The sequence below is a fragment of the Rhinolophus ferrumequinum genome, chromosome X, assembly GCF_004115265.2.
Source record: "Rhinolophus ferrumequinum isolate MPI-CBG mRhiFer1 chromosome X, mRhiFer1_v1.p, whole genome shotgun sequence".
NCBI lineage: Eukaryota > Metazoa > Chordata > Mammalia > Chiroptera > Rhinolophidae > Rhinolophus > Rhinolophus ferrumequinum.
Genome location: NC_046284.1, coordinates 118,126,768 through 118,142,883, shown reverse-complemented (window position 1 = coordinate 118,142,883; position 16,116 = coordinate 118,126,768). Strand labels below are relative to the sequence as shown.

Genomic DNA, 16,116 nt, shown 5'->3' with positions numbered 1-16,116 from the left:
AGTGCCAGCAGGAACAGGTGTTCAATCACTGTTAGGTCAATCAAAGTAATTTCTAGAACATCTGTGCAAGTTGTTTGGGCAAGCTGCCCCCTATAAGAGCTGATAAGGCCACAAAGCAACTCCGAAGTCTTTCAAAGTCCATCTACCCACTGAAAAACCCCAATTCAACTTATTTTTGCACACCCACAAGCACCAAAAGCCAGAAAAACAAAATACCTGAAACATCCTGTCCAAGTTATAATCCACTTGCCATAAATAGGACATTTTGAAAACAAATCAAATGTTATGAGAAAATATATCAATACTGAAGTGGCTGTGCTTAAATTCAAGCCTAAACATAAATAAAATATAAACAATGCTGACTTACTCTTGCAGAATATCTACAGTTCACAGAGTTGTTTTATCTGCACTGTCTCTTTGAAGGCTCAGGCAGCCTAGATAATATTTTACCCATTTTAAAAAGGATGAAAGTATTTTAACAAGTTCACACGACTCCCTCAAAATTGTAGAATAATGTATGGAGAACAGAATTCAAACCTAAGCATTCCGTGAACGGGATGTGGAGTACAGCATAAGGAATAGACTCAATGGAATTATAACAGCTATATACGATGTTAGACGCGTAGCAGATTGGGGGAGGGAGGTTATCACTTTGCGAGGGGTGTAAATGTCTAACTAGTACATTGTTTTGTACACCTGAAACTAATTTTAAAAAAAGACCCTAAGTAGTCTATGCCTGGTCCAGTGGTTCTCAATAAGGGAAAATTGGAGACATTTTTTGGTTGTCACAACTGGGGTAAAGGTGCTACTGGCATCTGGTGGGAGAGCCCAGGAATGGTGCTAAGCATCCTACTATGTAGAGGACAGATGTCCCTATGCAAGAATTACCTGGCCCAGAATGTCACTAGTGCTGAGGCTGAGAAACCCAGTTCTGGTCCAATGTGTGAGCCAACATATCACATTCCTTCGAGTAGACAACTTGCTCTCAAATAGGTAGGAAACGCTAACAAGTTTAGCCACAGAGCTGTGCTTTCCAATACAAGAGCCATGAGCTACAAACAGGAACCGAGCACGTGAAATATGTGTAGCCCACATTGAGGTAAGCTGTCAGTGTAAAATACACTCTGGGCTTTGAAGACAGTGTGAAATAGAACATATAAATTTTCTTAATATTTTTATATTGAGGCATGTTGACATGATAATATAATGCATCTACTGACTTAAACAAAATAATTAATTACAATTAATTTTACTTGTTCCTTTTTACTCTTTTTCATGTGGCTATGGGACATTTTTAAATTCCACATATGGCTCACATTTATGGCTTGCATTAAATTTCTTTGGACATTGGTGCTATAGAGATTACTGCTATAGAAAATATCTAGTTGAACCAGTATATGTCATGTCCATTACACAAAGTAACATGAGAATAGGCTATTTCAAAATAGTCTTACCATTGGTGATAAGGAAAATAATGCCCTCCGCCAAAGGTGTCTACATCCTCATACAGGAACCAATGAATACACTACCTTACATAACAAAAGGGACTTGGCAGACATGATTAAGGGCCCTACAATGGGGAGATGATCCTGGATTATCTGGGGGGGGTCCTTTTAAGGGAAAGAGGGAGGCAAGAGGGTCAGAGTAAGGCATGTGACAACAGAAGCAGTGTCTGAGAGAAACCAGAAAATGTTATGCTGCTGGCTTTGAAAATGGAGAAAGGGGTCACAAGCCAAGGAATACAGGCAGTTTCCAGAAGCTGGAATAAGCAATTGAATGAATTCACCCCTAGAGCTTCCAGAAAGAACTCAGCACTGCCACCACCTTATTATTAGCCCACTGATACCCATTTCAGACATCTGTCCTGATAATAATTTGTGCTGTCTTAAACCACCAAATCTATGGTCATTTGTTACAGCAGCCGTAGGAAACGAATACAGCATTATACACACATAAGTGGATTATGTTGCACGTCAGCTTTTCTTCAAAATTGAAGAGTCCACCAAAATACATGACTCTATCTTAGTCAGTAGAAATCTATATGACTTGAGTAAGCACAACACTGATATAGCTTGTATATTCTGGGGAGCCTATACCATCTCCACACTTATAACACAATGCATTCCCTAAAACTGCTTTACCCAATGAATTATTGTACTTGGCCCATGCATGATTCATTGATTTTCACAACATACATGGTGCCAGATGTAGAAATCACTAAAGAGAAAAAAAAGAGGAAGCTAAGAAATAAAAAATTGATTGTCCTGTATGACGTACTTTCTTCACACGCAATACCATGTACCATGGATAGGTGGATGGTCATTACCTAGCCCATGCTACTGACATCCTGACATAAAAGCAAAGTGCTGTTGAGTGAACAACAATTATGTATACAAAGAAGAGGACACTTTATCTAAACACCTAACTGGAAGTACAAGCATCGTCACTGCACATCCTACATTTCTACAATATCTAAACTCATGTGATCACCACGCAAACAAAGATTTTTAAAATGCAGGCCATCCGCATTCACGATCCTCCATGTTTGAGTACATAGCTAAAGAGTTAACCCTTTGGATAATATCACTTTTCAAGGGAGGTGGGCTTTAGTAAAAAAAAATTTTAAATAGGAGGGATTAATAATACACTAATCTCCTTAGTAACTGACGCTAATTTATGAGAACTATAAACTTTAATCTATTTCCAACTTTAAAAGCAGAGAACATAAGTCAACCAGAAAAGTATTTATGGCTAGCTACCAAAATTAAAATTGATTCTCTTTTGGGCAGAAGTAGCAAGAGCTCTGGACCAGGGGGAAGAGGTAGGCTCCAGTCCCTGTTCTGGAACCAAGATACTATATAGCTGTAAACAAGTCCCTTAGGTGCTTAAATCTTGATTTTCGCCTCTACAATGTTAAAGTGTTGGACCAGTTGTATGTCTGTGAGCCTCTTTACAGCCCAAATTTATGCTTAAACAGTAATGCAGGCTTGTTTTATTAATTTGATTTTTGTTAACATACAAAAGCAGAACTTATAAAGACATTTCAATCTTAGGTTGTGTCCATGACAATGCATGTCTGGTGATTCAATGAAAAAGGGCAGCATGATTTGTCCCATCGTTTATTCAGTGTTTAGGGATTTGATATCTTCATTTGGCTTGTAGCGAAAATGTTGACGTGTATTACTGCCCTCTAATAAAAATAATTTTCATTACGTTTGGCCAGAAATCCATGTACAATGAAGGGAATTCGTAGGGTCCAAACAACAGATCAGCGTATCAGCTTTGGCAGCTTTGCCTCCTCCCATCCTCTTAGAAGTCCCCTCCCCCCTTGTATCCCTGTCCAACATCATTAATCAAAACCAAGGCTTAACTATAAATAGGTGCTCAAATTGACTTAACTAACTTTAACACGGGAGGGAAAGGGCTGGGGTAGGTTCCAATTTGGCTCCATTTCGTTTCATTCCTGAAGATTTTCCAGCAAGGTCTAAACCTCCTGCTGCCCTCTTCTCCCTCACAGTCCACACTGTCCCTCTACGTTATATCTACAGGCAGAACTTTATTTCTTACGTTGTAGGACAATCTCCTCATTGTCTTAATTTGCGACATGCAATGCCTGTGCTCGGTCCCAAAGAGATAATACATAAAGTCACAGAGAGATGTCCATATAAGTCATGCAAAAATGTCTAGAGGTTTTAGTCTGATCAATACTCCAAATACAGAATTTGGCGAAAAATAAAGCAGGTTTATGGAGGCTTTTGTTATAAATACAAAAAAAGAAAGAAAGATGACACAAAATCAGAATCAAGTTAGGGAAGGAAGGTAATATGAAAGCATCTAAAGGAGTCCAGCTATCAAGAAAAAAACTCAAATTCAATGAAAAACCTTTCATATTTTTGGAAGACTTTCTTCTATGATTCATGAGTAAGAAAGAATTTTAAGTTCATGCTGTACAATGTCCTGTCTATTCCAAACATGTAGTTGTGAGAAGTGAAATATAAAAAGAGAACACCAAAAGACAACAGCCAAGTACAAACTAAGATCTACATCCTCAGGAACCAGTAGTGGTGAGTGTGAAGTCACAGCCTACTGGGTGTTGGGCCCTTAAAAGCAGCAGTGGGAGGTGAAAATTTTCTTTCTGGTGGAGGATTAAAAGTCCTCTACTTCACATGAAGGGCTGAACCCACGGTCTAGGCTTAAAGTTAGACTGGATTTGGACCCCTCTGCTTATTAAAGGAAGTTAAAATCAATTATTGCCAAGTAATTCCAGGATTTACAGATTATACCATTGGTTATCAAGAGAGAGGGTATGACTTTGTTCCCCAAGGAACGTATGGCAATGTGTGGCGTCATTTATGGTCGTAAGTGAAAGGAAGGAAGTGCTACTGGTATCTAGTGACTAGAGGCCCTGAATGCTGCTAAATATCCTATGAAGCACAAGACAGTCCCTCACAACAAAGAATCAACTGGTCCAAAATTCCAAGTTTCCCTATTGAGAAATCTTGTGTTATATAAAGCTAAAGACGTATAAAAGCAACAGGCACCAACAACAGCCTGTCTAGACCAAGATGTGAATCAAGCTACTACTGACTTGGAATCTGCTTCTGCATTATTTCTATAGCACTATGAGAGAGGGGCTCCAAAGCATCATAAAAGATGGAGGTCTGCCCTGTGGGCCCAGGTGGAAGTCCACTGGAAAATGCCAGACACAAAGAGGTGCCGAGAGAGAGAGAGAGAGAGAGAGAGAGAGAGAGAGAGAGAGAGAGAGAGAGACACAAGTAAGAGAGGAGTAAAAAAACAGAAACAAAAAGAAATCCATTCCAAATTAGCCTGTGAACCAAAATTACAAAACATGTGAATATAAGACAGAAAAAGACAGCCAATAATATTAATATTCAGAATATGAGTTCATACTGATGAAATTAACTTTATAAAATAGCTTGACAAAATCTTTAAAAGAAGTATGTTTAAAATGTTCAGGAGGGGTGGTCGGTTAGCTCAGTTGGTTAGAGCATGGTGCTAACAACACCAAGGTTGCCGGTTCGATCCCTGCATGGGGCACTGTGAGCTGTGTCCTCCTTAAAAAGAAAAGAAAAGTTCAGGAAATTCTGCCATGTTGGTGTGACAGCACAGCAGCCATTGAAGCAGAACATGATATGTTTTCAAAACAGAAAATGTTCAGGAAAATAAAAGATGAAATCACACCTACAAAAAGAGAAGAAATTATGACACAAAATTACAAAAAAGGAAAGGACAGGTGAATATAAAAAAAGAAATAAATTAAAAATTTGAAAAAAAAATAGTACTCTTTAAAATTAAAAATTCAAAATATGGGATAATCTTTAGACCTGAGATAGCTGAAAAGTATATTAGTAAATTAGATTTTGCTACCAATAAATTTGCCCAGGAGCCAGCAGAAGAAGAAATTTTAAATTGCAAAAGAGCACATAAGTATCACGGGCACTCCAACTTTATTGGCTTATTAGAGATTTAGAACTTCCTAATAGAGATTCTAAAACATTCTCTGGAACAACTGAAGAGCAGTATTTGAACATGAATACACAAGAGTTTTCCAGAATCGAAGGAAAATGAGAATCCTTAATTGAAAGTGTTCTATGAGTATTCGGCAGCATAAATACAAATAAATCCCATACCTAGGCACATTTCAATAAAACTGAAAAATATCAATCTTAAAAGTCAGCACAGACAAACGGTAGCTTAACCATAAAAGAAGCGATTATCAGACTCAGCAACAAAAGCTGATAGAAGAGCCTAGAGCAATACCTTTAAAATGATGAGAAAATAATAACTCTTAACATAGAATTTTATTCCCAGATAAACTACCATGCAACATTGAGGGCAAAATAATATTATAAAACATAAAACATTGAGTGTTTACACTCACAGACACTCACTAAAAGAACTATTAAAGGATTTGTTTCAGCAAGAAGAAATGTGAATAAAGAAGAAAGGCATGGGACAAAGAAAGCAAAGCATATGTGCTTCTTATCAATGAAAAACAAGTGACATTGCTGTCGTGGTGAAGCTGTACCACCCTCAAAAATGCCAAATGCTTTTGAGTTCAATAGTCTTAATATTTATACCTCATACTCCCTACTTTAATATACTATTGTTAATTACTAAAGGAGAAAATCTATATTCAAGTACAGACAGAAAAAAATGGGGGCAAGGACAAGCGCATAGAAACATAAAATGACCAGAAAATATCAATTATAGGCAGAAAAAAATGTATCAAAGAAACAAAAAGATTCTTCAAAGAGACAGTTACAAAAACATGGTTGGGGGTGGGTGGTAGTGAAAGGAACAGAGAACCATCCAAAAACTGAGACTAAGAACTGTTGTATCCCAGACCCTGCTTTGTCACAAAACCCAGATCATTTCAACTGCTTAATCTACAAAATAAAAGATTAAAGGCAAATCAACACACTTGATCCTTGATCGGAGGTGTTGTTAACCTAAAAGATCATTAAGGTATCTTTTTTCTCTATTATTTTGCAAAAGTTATGTAGTAGTCACCAGTATAAAATCTTAACTTTGAAATATATATGGATTAAGGTTTTAGCTGTTCCCAGAAAATATTTTGCATTTTTTTCCACGGCTCTACGTTTTTCAAAGTACATGTTAATTAAAGACAATGGAACGAAAACATAGCATTTATCAACAGCCTAGATAAAAATCTTAACATTTATAAGCCAGAGGAACATGTTCTTTGTTACCTTTAACATTTGTTGATAAATATGCAAAGAAAGTCATTGAACCCTGAACTATACAGTTTCTAATAAGTCCTGAAGTTTTGTACTAATTATATGTCAAATAACTCAACTCAACAGTGCCTAGTCTACGATATATTCTAAATATAGTTGTATAAATAAATAAAAGAAAATTACATGACAAAAATAGAAGAGAAAAACAGAAATTGATGAAATAGAAAACAAGATATAATAAAAGATATGTAAAACCCAAAGCCAGCATTTTACTAAAAAATAAACCAATATAATGGAGACTCTTAAGATATACAAAGAGAAAATATACATATACACAATATAATATTAAGAATCTAAAAAATACAAACACAAGAAAGATTTTAAATCATAAAAGAATAATATGAACGTAATGTAATAAATTTTAAACTGGGTAAAACTGATGATTTTTTTAGTTAAAGCTTATTCGGATGACAAATTAACGAAACATATAAATTATGAAAATTTCTCAAGAAGAAACAGAAAACCAGAACAAATACGTAGCCATTAAAGAAATTTAATTGGCAATTAGAAGCCTGCCCTTGAAAATGACAACCAGGCCCAGATGGTTTCATAGTTTGTTCAAACTACTTCAGAAAATGGAAAAAATTAGCCAGTTCTCTGAATGAAGCTAGAATGGTCTTTGTACCAATTTGATAAGGACTATCTGAAAAATTAAAATTGGAGATCTACCTGACAATGAACATTGATGCCAAAATCTGAAAGAAAATATAGCAGAATTTTAATAAATCTATCATGTATATCAATAATGCAAGGGTGGTTCAAGGTAAAAAAAAAAAAACCTAAAAGTGCAATATACCACATCAGTATATTAAAGATAAAAAAAAAACCACATATGTGCATCTCATTGTATTCAGGAGAAAATTTCATAAAATTCATAACTCATTCATTATTTTAAAAGCTCTTAGCATATAAGAATTAAAGGAGACTCCCTCTTAACTTGAGAAGCATACTTTGGGTGGTGAACACACAATGCAATATATAGATGTATTATAGAATTGTACACTTGGAACCCATATAATTTTACTAACCAATGTCACCCCAATAAATGTAATAAAAATTTAAAAAATAAAATAAACCCAAGACAAAAGGATAGATCACCACTTTCATTCAAACCTTTTCTGATGGCCATAATCAATATAAACAAAACAAAAATAAGAGTTAAAAGGTAAAAGAATTAGAAAGGAAGGGATAAAACAGTCCATATCAGTGAAGACCTTCCATAGAAAATCTGAAGAATTTATAGACAAACTGTTAGAACAAATAAGAGAATTCAGCAAGGATGCTGAATCAACGTGAACACACAACAGTTAACAGCCTTACCATTAATAACCAAATTAGGAAGAAAATACAACATACAAAATATCAGTGCTAACTAGAAGGTTCCCAGGAATATGTGTAATAAGCTTAGTACACGGCATGTTGAGAAAATTTTAAAATATTGCTAAACTCATAAAACATTACTTTAGTAATTGGAGAGGTATACCATTTCATGACAGGAAGACTCAGTATCATATATAAGTCAATTTTCCTAAATTAATGTATAAATTCAAAGCAATACCAAACAAAATTCAAACAAAATTCTAATTGCTAAGGAACTCCATAAGCTTATCACAGAACTTACACGAAAGAAGGGTCCAAGAATAGCCAAGAAAATTTTGAAGAAAATTTTGAAGAATCCTGTTCATCAAGAGGAAAAAAGATAGGAGAATTGGTATTACACTTACAGAACACTACATAACTGTTAACGAGAAAAATTAGAATTATGATGAGCAAAGAAAACACGTTGCAGAATACCTATACAGTAATACCGCTTACAGAGATTTTTAAAAACAGGCAAAAGTGCTGCGTTTGGTCATAAACATGTAAGTATACAGGGCACAATAAATTACCTTTATTAGCATGTTTCTCCCAATTGTAATGAGTAACACAGTGGTAACAATAATGTAATTAGGTCAACATTATTAGGTACACAAACCGGCCTCCCAGTGTTGGCTCTGCCCTTAGGGTTTTGTGACTTTGAGCATATTATGTTATCTCTGGGCCTCAGTTTCCTCATTTGTAAAGGGAGGATTAACAGAATTTACCTAAGATTAAGAGGAGGACAAAATGTAATTATGGATGGAATTCACTCAGTACCTGGTCTGAGAAGTACTAATCCCTCACTAAATGATAACTGCTACTGTAGAAAACATTTCCCCTGAGGAGTTCAGAGACTGGGGCATTAGCAAGCTGCAAGCCTTTAGGTAGCAGGCACCATTCAGAACAAAGCTACTAGTTTTGCAAATTCTAAAGGTTACTTTGCCAGTCTACTCACTGTCTTTTGTCTCTATTTTTAGACACGTAGGTAAACTTTCATTAACAACCTAGCATAAGAGTATACTGAATGTCACTGTAAATTTGAGGGGAAAAATGAAGCAAAAACGAGCCATTTTCTTTGCAATAAATCACTTCGCTATCCAATTGTTTATTAAACCACAACTGTGAGAAGGACTAGCTTGTGTAATATTTGAGATTATAGAAGAAAACACAATGTACTAGAGGGATCTGACTGTCACCTAAAATGTTTAATACAGAGGGAAATATTTATGATTTTGCTGTCAAGGCAAAGCTTCTGAAATAGAAATCACAAAATGACTTCACAGATAATTATTTGAAAGCTACAGAGAAAATTATACTACTATAACAGTGGAAAAGTAACTATCCTCCACCATCATCTTCAGATTCAGGAAAGATATAAGTGAATCTGTAAAAAGGGAATGGCATTATTATCTACGGTTGAGGATTAAAAGATTTCTTATGGAAAGCCTTACTAGTCTTTTTACAAAAACTTCTTTTGAAAATAGCTACATTCTTTGTATATTTTGCATCTGTGCAAACAGCAGCAAGACTAGGTTCCCTTCTGTGGTATTCTACAGCAAGCTGATGACCATATACAATTTTAGGTACCACGATGAACGGGAATGATGATCATTTCGGCCAGAGCTCCCCTAAAAATGCCCCCCCCCCAATCTGCTACATCAAAGCAAGCAGGCAATGAAAAGATCAACTCCTTTTCCCTAATATGGAGCCTTTCCCACAAAATGGATAGAAGGATAGTTTGGCAAAACTAGAACTGTTTTCTCCCTGTTTAAATATTTCAGATGCATATAAATATTTCCTGCTTTGCTATCAGCAGAAGATAATTATGTATACTAATCTTTCCATAGCTCCCAACCATGGCTAATTTTGGTCATTTGTCTACAATGAGTGCTTAATTATTATTGTCATGTGATCATCTTAGATGCTTTGGATATTCCAGTGTGTGTGTGTGTGTGTGTGTGTGTGTCCACACAAGTAGGAGAGTGGGTCTTGCACATCTTATATCTTTATATATCTATACAAAATTACTTCATTCATCCCAAGAGAGAGCGAGGAGAGGACGAGACTTGCCCCCTTTTCTCTATCTCCACCTCCTCTTCTGTCATTCCCTTTAGTGACCAGCACCAGTGCAGCCCATCACCTCACAGTTCCTCAATTTCCCGAGGTCCAGAGAACTCTGGATTTTTTCCAATGTTGCCATTCATGGGGATGGTCACCTCACCTGGGATATTTGCCACCATTTGGAAGCGCCTGACCCACAAAGGTTCTCTGATGACAAACCTCCATTCTTCCATTTAACATGTCCTTAGTCTTTCTAAACCTCCTCGTCAATGTCATTTTGAACTCATTCATTCATTCAACAAGTATTTATTATTTATGCCAAACACTGCCCTTGGAGCTGGAGGTAAAATAATGAATAAGACCACCATGGTCCCTGACCTAATTAGGCAATTATAAACATGAAATATATCTATGTGGATACAGATACACACACACACACGTATATCTCCTCATTAGAACATTGAATTCTGAAAAAAAACATGCTACAAGTCACCGAGTTACCCCTAACTCCCAAGGGCAGCATTCCATTATTAAAGCACATACTCCCACAAATTGGGAAGTGGCAACTGTCTTTCTGTGCCCAGGAATGAGCTGCTCCCCAAGGCCCTGAGTGGCAGCAGGATGGCTGGGCTCAGGTTCCCCTTCACACACCCTTAAGAGTCCCCTGCCAAATCTGACCTCATGTTTCAACCACAAACACACAGCTAATAATAGCTTCTGCTCTTAACTTACAAAATACAGTTCTTAAAGGCAATTTTTGAGAAGCAGCCAGATGTCTGAAAGGAAAATTTACAGAGCCTAACCAGTAACTACTACCAAAACAAAACTCCCAGCAGCCACACGGCACTTCCAAGTTTCACCAGCAAAGTCGTTTGAAAAGAATCCGAGGCTCCACCAACCAGTATGTGTGTCTTTTCACCCTAGAGGTCAAGTCTATTAATTACCCCTGCCAGCTTCTGTTTTCTCAAAACAACAAGTAACAGATGAAAATCTTTTGGGATAGGATCAAGAAAAATACATATCTAAATATTTTATGTATTTATGTATATTTGCACATATCATTGTTAGAATTTGGCATGTGTTTAGTAGCCCTGTGGGAAATATTTATGTAAAGTGTTACATTTAGATTTTTAAAAAGCTGATGTCTCTTGTAGTTTTTATCCTTCACTTAAAAAATCAAACTATCACATCTTTATTCCATTATTTAATGTATACAAGCAAAATATCCAAGAAGTCCAATTCAAGTCACTTCTGAAAGGGCAGACTATGAACTATGTGGACACCAAACTCCACATGTGATGGAGAGACCTGGGCCCTAGAGAACTGTGGGCAAATAAAATGCATCCTGTGTGTGGCTTTGGCAGGTGAAAAAGGACTGTAACCTTTATGAGGTCAGGGACCATGTCTCTTCTGTTCACAATGCTATGCCCAATGCCTAGTGTAGTTAGCATGGTGCCTGGCATGAACTACGTGCTAAATAAACAGCGAACTTTGAATTAATGGTGGATGAGAGGCAGGATGGATGGATGGATGGATGGATGGATGGATGGATGGATGGAAGGAAAGGTGATGGATGGTTCTGTATTTGGATGGGTAGAGGAAGAATTAGGGGTAGAAAATAATAAGTTAGGGAAAGATTTATGACCCATGTTAATGACATTTCCTCTGACTAGCAATGAGACGCAATATACTGAGCAAAGCTTTGAACTTAGGTGAATTAAGGTGGAGATCCAGGAGGGACCTTCGATTAGCTATGCAATATTAGGCAAATAGTGTCATCTTTCTGGGCCCATTTCCTCATCACTAAAATTGGAAAGTAAAATTTACTTGTAGGGTTATTGAGAAGACAAAATGAAATAACAATGACAGAACCCATTGGAGTGCCGGGCACTGTTGTTTTTAAAATGTCAGAAAGAGATAAATTGAAGAGAGTGGATTTATCACCTCTATGCTGAAGGACATGTTATCCACGTACGGGGAATAGAGATAACATTTCAGATAATTCAGGCTCTTGGAAAGCTGTGATCACTTTAAATATACATAGATAAAAGATCTTAAGCTATGTCTGTGTTGTAGTGCTTTGTCTTTAAGTAAAAGGTTCCTCAAGATGAACTGCAATCATCTCTTCCCTAAAAAAAAGAAAATGGACTTTATTTTCACCACTGCCTTATTCCCCATGTTGTGTGTGTTCTAGTATTGTTTTAAAATATCACAAAGTGTGGGCAAAGAGAGGCACAAAAGTCTAGAGCAGGGGTCAGCAAACGTTTTCTGCAAAGGATCAAATAGTAACTATTTTAGGCTTTGAGTGTCATGCAGTCTCTGTCACAGCTACTCAACTCTGGCATTGTAGCATGAAAGTAGCCAGAGACAGTACATAAATAAGTGGGTGTATCTGTATTCCAATAAAACTTTATTTATGGACACTAAAATGTCAATTTCATGTGTCACAAAATATTCTCTTGAGTTTTCTCAATGATTTAAAAATGTAAAAACAATCCTTAGCTAGTGGACCATTAAAACTGCACAAAAGGCTGGGTCATAGCTTATGAACTCCTGGTGAAGAACAAACGGTTACTTTAATATGGACAGGAGTCCTATAAGGAATCAGGAGTGTTTGCTTTAAATAGGATATTGATGTGCTCCTGATGCTCCGGTGTCATAGGTTCAAAAGTTAAATATTGAATATTTTACCTAGAAATAAAGTGCTGTAATCACCTACTTTATTAGTGAAGTCTGGGAATACTTAAAACATGCAGACGTTTGCTGCTGGACACAGATTAGCTAACATCTCCAACTTCTAGCAAAGACATCATGTTCCGAAAAAAGATAAAACAATTTTCTTCTGGTTTCTGCTTCATTAATAGTTGAGGTGTGTTTTAGGGTGATGATAATTGGAAAAGCATACTCCATTTCCTAACATAATAAATAATACGTAACCATTTCCTATCCTGCTGTTAGAAAGTCTTGGGGATTACTATTTCCATGACTTATTAAAACCTGCCTTTGGAGGCAGAGAATTGAAATGCCCCAACCGTAATTTAAGTGTTACCATTTGCAAAGCTCCAATTTGATTTGAAATTAACCCTCTAAGTTAGAGACTTGCAATTATTTGTCTTCTTTATTTTCCTTTAGAAAATGGCATGTTTAACTGACCGAAATCTAACTCCCATAGTTTCTGCAGAAAGGATCACAGTATAAAGAACTTAATATAATTTCTACTTCTATTTGGTACATTAAAACTCAGCAGGAACTGCTGTTCCACTGTCAAATTAAAAATGCTACCAGTTTTCATAAATACATGGAAGCAGTATTTAAACGGATACAGTCCATTCTCTCGATATATTGTTGCCATGGGTTGAATGTTTGTTTCTCCCAAATTCATATGCTGAAGCCCTAACCCTCAATGGATGCTATTTGGAGGTAGAGTCTTTGGGAGGTGATTAGAGTTACACGAGGTCATGAGAGTGGGGTCTCCATGATGCCATTAGTGTCCTCATAAGAAGAGGAAAAGACCAGAGCTCTCTACCATGTGAAGACATAGCAAGAAAGCGGCCATCTACAAGGCAAGAAGAGAATTCTCACCAGGAACCAAATCTGCCTGGACCTTGACCTTGGACTTCCCAGCCGCCATAACTGTGAGAAATAAATGTCTGTTGTTTAAGCTACCCAGTGGTGGTACTTTGTTGTAGCCGCCTGAGCTGAGTAAGACATGACGTTACTGTATGTAGTTTAAAACATGCTTTCTCTACCTGTGCTGCCCTCAGCAAGCAAGTCTTTGCCTATTTTCAGGAAAATGAGGATTATAGTGGTACCTGACTTGGAGTTGTTGTGAGGACCAAGTAAGTTAATATTTGTAAAGCACATAAGGCGCACTTGATAAACATTGACTTACAAACATCCTCACATTTATATATTTACTGGTAGGTCTACTGGTTTAAGCTGTATACCCAGCCAATTATTTTTATTTAAATGTTTAGAAAAGTGTAACCAACTAATAGCCTTGGGAAAATATAATGAGAGAAATAAAAATTAAAATAACAGAGATATTTTTTCTCAAGTTGGCTAAGTTTTTTCAACTATGCAGTGTTGGCAAGTAAAATACTCAGAGGCGTGTTAAATGGCCTAATCTTTCTGGAAAGTATTTTGGCAATATTCCTAAATCCTTAACATTATTCATATACTTTGAATCACTGATTCCTCTTTTAGCCATGACTCTTAGTGGAATAATAAAATGGGTAGTCAACAATAGATATATGAGGACAATTTATAGTAGCTAGTATTTAGAAAAAATCTAAATATCCAACAATGTAAGAATAATTAAAATATGGCATATCCTTACCATGTTTTTCTTCACAGTCATAAAAATTCACAATTTCAATAAGTTTTAATGACAGGAGATTTTATAACAGAATGTTATATAAAAATGGTTTAAAACCATAAATGAGACATTCTCTAATTGTATTAGTGATCTATTGCTATATAACAAATAACCTCAAAACTAAGCAGCTTAAATAACACACAGTTGTTATCTCACAGATTTTGTGGGTCAGGAATCCAGGCACAGCTGAGCCAGGTCCTCTGCTCAGGGCCTCACGAGGCTGTGATCAAGGTGTCCTCTGCAGCTGGGGTCTCATGTGGAGGCTCGACTGGGGAAGAAGATGATTCCAAGTTCACTTGTGTGGTTGTTGGCAGGATCCAGTTCATTGAGGACTATTGGACTGAGGGGTCCATTTCCTGTTGGCTGTTGGCCAGAGGCTACCCTCAGTTCCTTGCCATGGGGGCCTTTCCAACACATCAGCCTGCTCCAAGAGAAAGTCTGCTGGTAAGTCAAAATTCACAATTTTTTTGCACCCTAATCATTGAAATGACATCCCATCAAAGTTGCCGCATTCTGTTGATTATGAGCAAGTTACTCACAGGGAGGGAATTACAAAAGGCTGTGGATACCAGAAGGCAGGGATCACGGGAGCTATCTTAGACACTGCCTACCACTTACATACATATACATTTATTTTTATTTTATTTTTTTTAATTTCTTTCATACACTGATATAGTACATAAATACGCAGAAAAATTACTGCAAGGAAACATGCCAAAATACTCCAAATAAATATCTCTAAAATAAAGGATCACAGGTGGTTTTTAGTTTTGTGTCTACACTTTCCATATTCTATGACTTTTTTACAGTGAGCATATATTACTTTTATAGTTAGAAAAATGTTTTCTCTTTTCAATAAATACTTAGTAAAATTTAATTCTAATTTTGCTCAGAATGCTACAATTAAGTTATTCTCAAATGATCCTTTCTGTGACGAAATACTCCTCCTACAAAGGTCTCATAGTAATTAAAATGTCTTACTACCAGCGGACACTTTCAAACATGTAGTAACTAAATGGGTACACGGGTCATGATTAACTGTATTTGGCTTAATATTTAACCCTTTCTACTGTATAACATTACAAACCCAGGAGAAAGATCTTTAAATAACCAGTATTTTGGCTCCAGTACCCCCGCTTTTAGTCACAGTCATAGAGAGGAATGTTACTATGAAGGTAAATCAACTATTCTGCAAGAATTTCTTCTCTTCACTTTGGGCACTGCAATGTCTTCCGTGCTGCAGGGAGACAGTCCGTGTGCTTAAGAGGGTTACATTCTAATTCGTAAGAGAGAACAAATACACTTCAAATAGCAGCACATAATTCTTTCTTTGAGGTACATAAAACATCCTCATTTCTACCATGCTGGCACCACTGCCTTACTACCATGCTGCCTTACTAATTCAGGTGAAGGAAGGCGGAAGTACGCCAAAGACTTGACCCAGGCTTTCCAAAGTGGGTAGCTCTTGAACACATATGGAAGGAAGGACAAGACATCCCAGGTGAGGTCTGACCAGTACAATCTCAGGTTCTGCCT

At 36.6% G+C, this 16,116-nt stretch overlaps 1 protein-coding gene and 1 non-coding gene across 2 annotated transcripts in view; one reads left to right on the top strand and one right to left on the bottom strand.

The window, feature by feature from the left end:
- The window catches only part of ARHGAP6 (Rho GTPase activating protein 6), a 449,126-nt gene that overhangs the window by 409,500 nt on the left and 23,510 nt on the right, over positions 1 to 16,116 (bottom strand). The gene's annotated exons all lie outside the window — the stretch shown is intronic.
- TRNAV-AAC (transfer RNA valine (anticodon AAC)) lies at positions 4,985 to 5,058 on the top strand. Its single transcript has one exon. It is a non-coding gene; the product is annotated as a tRNA-Val (tRNA).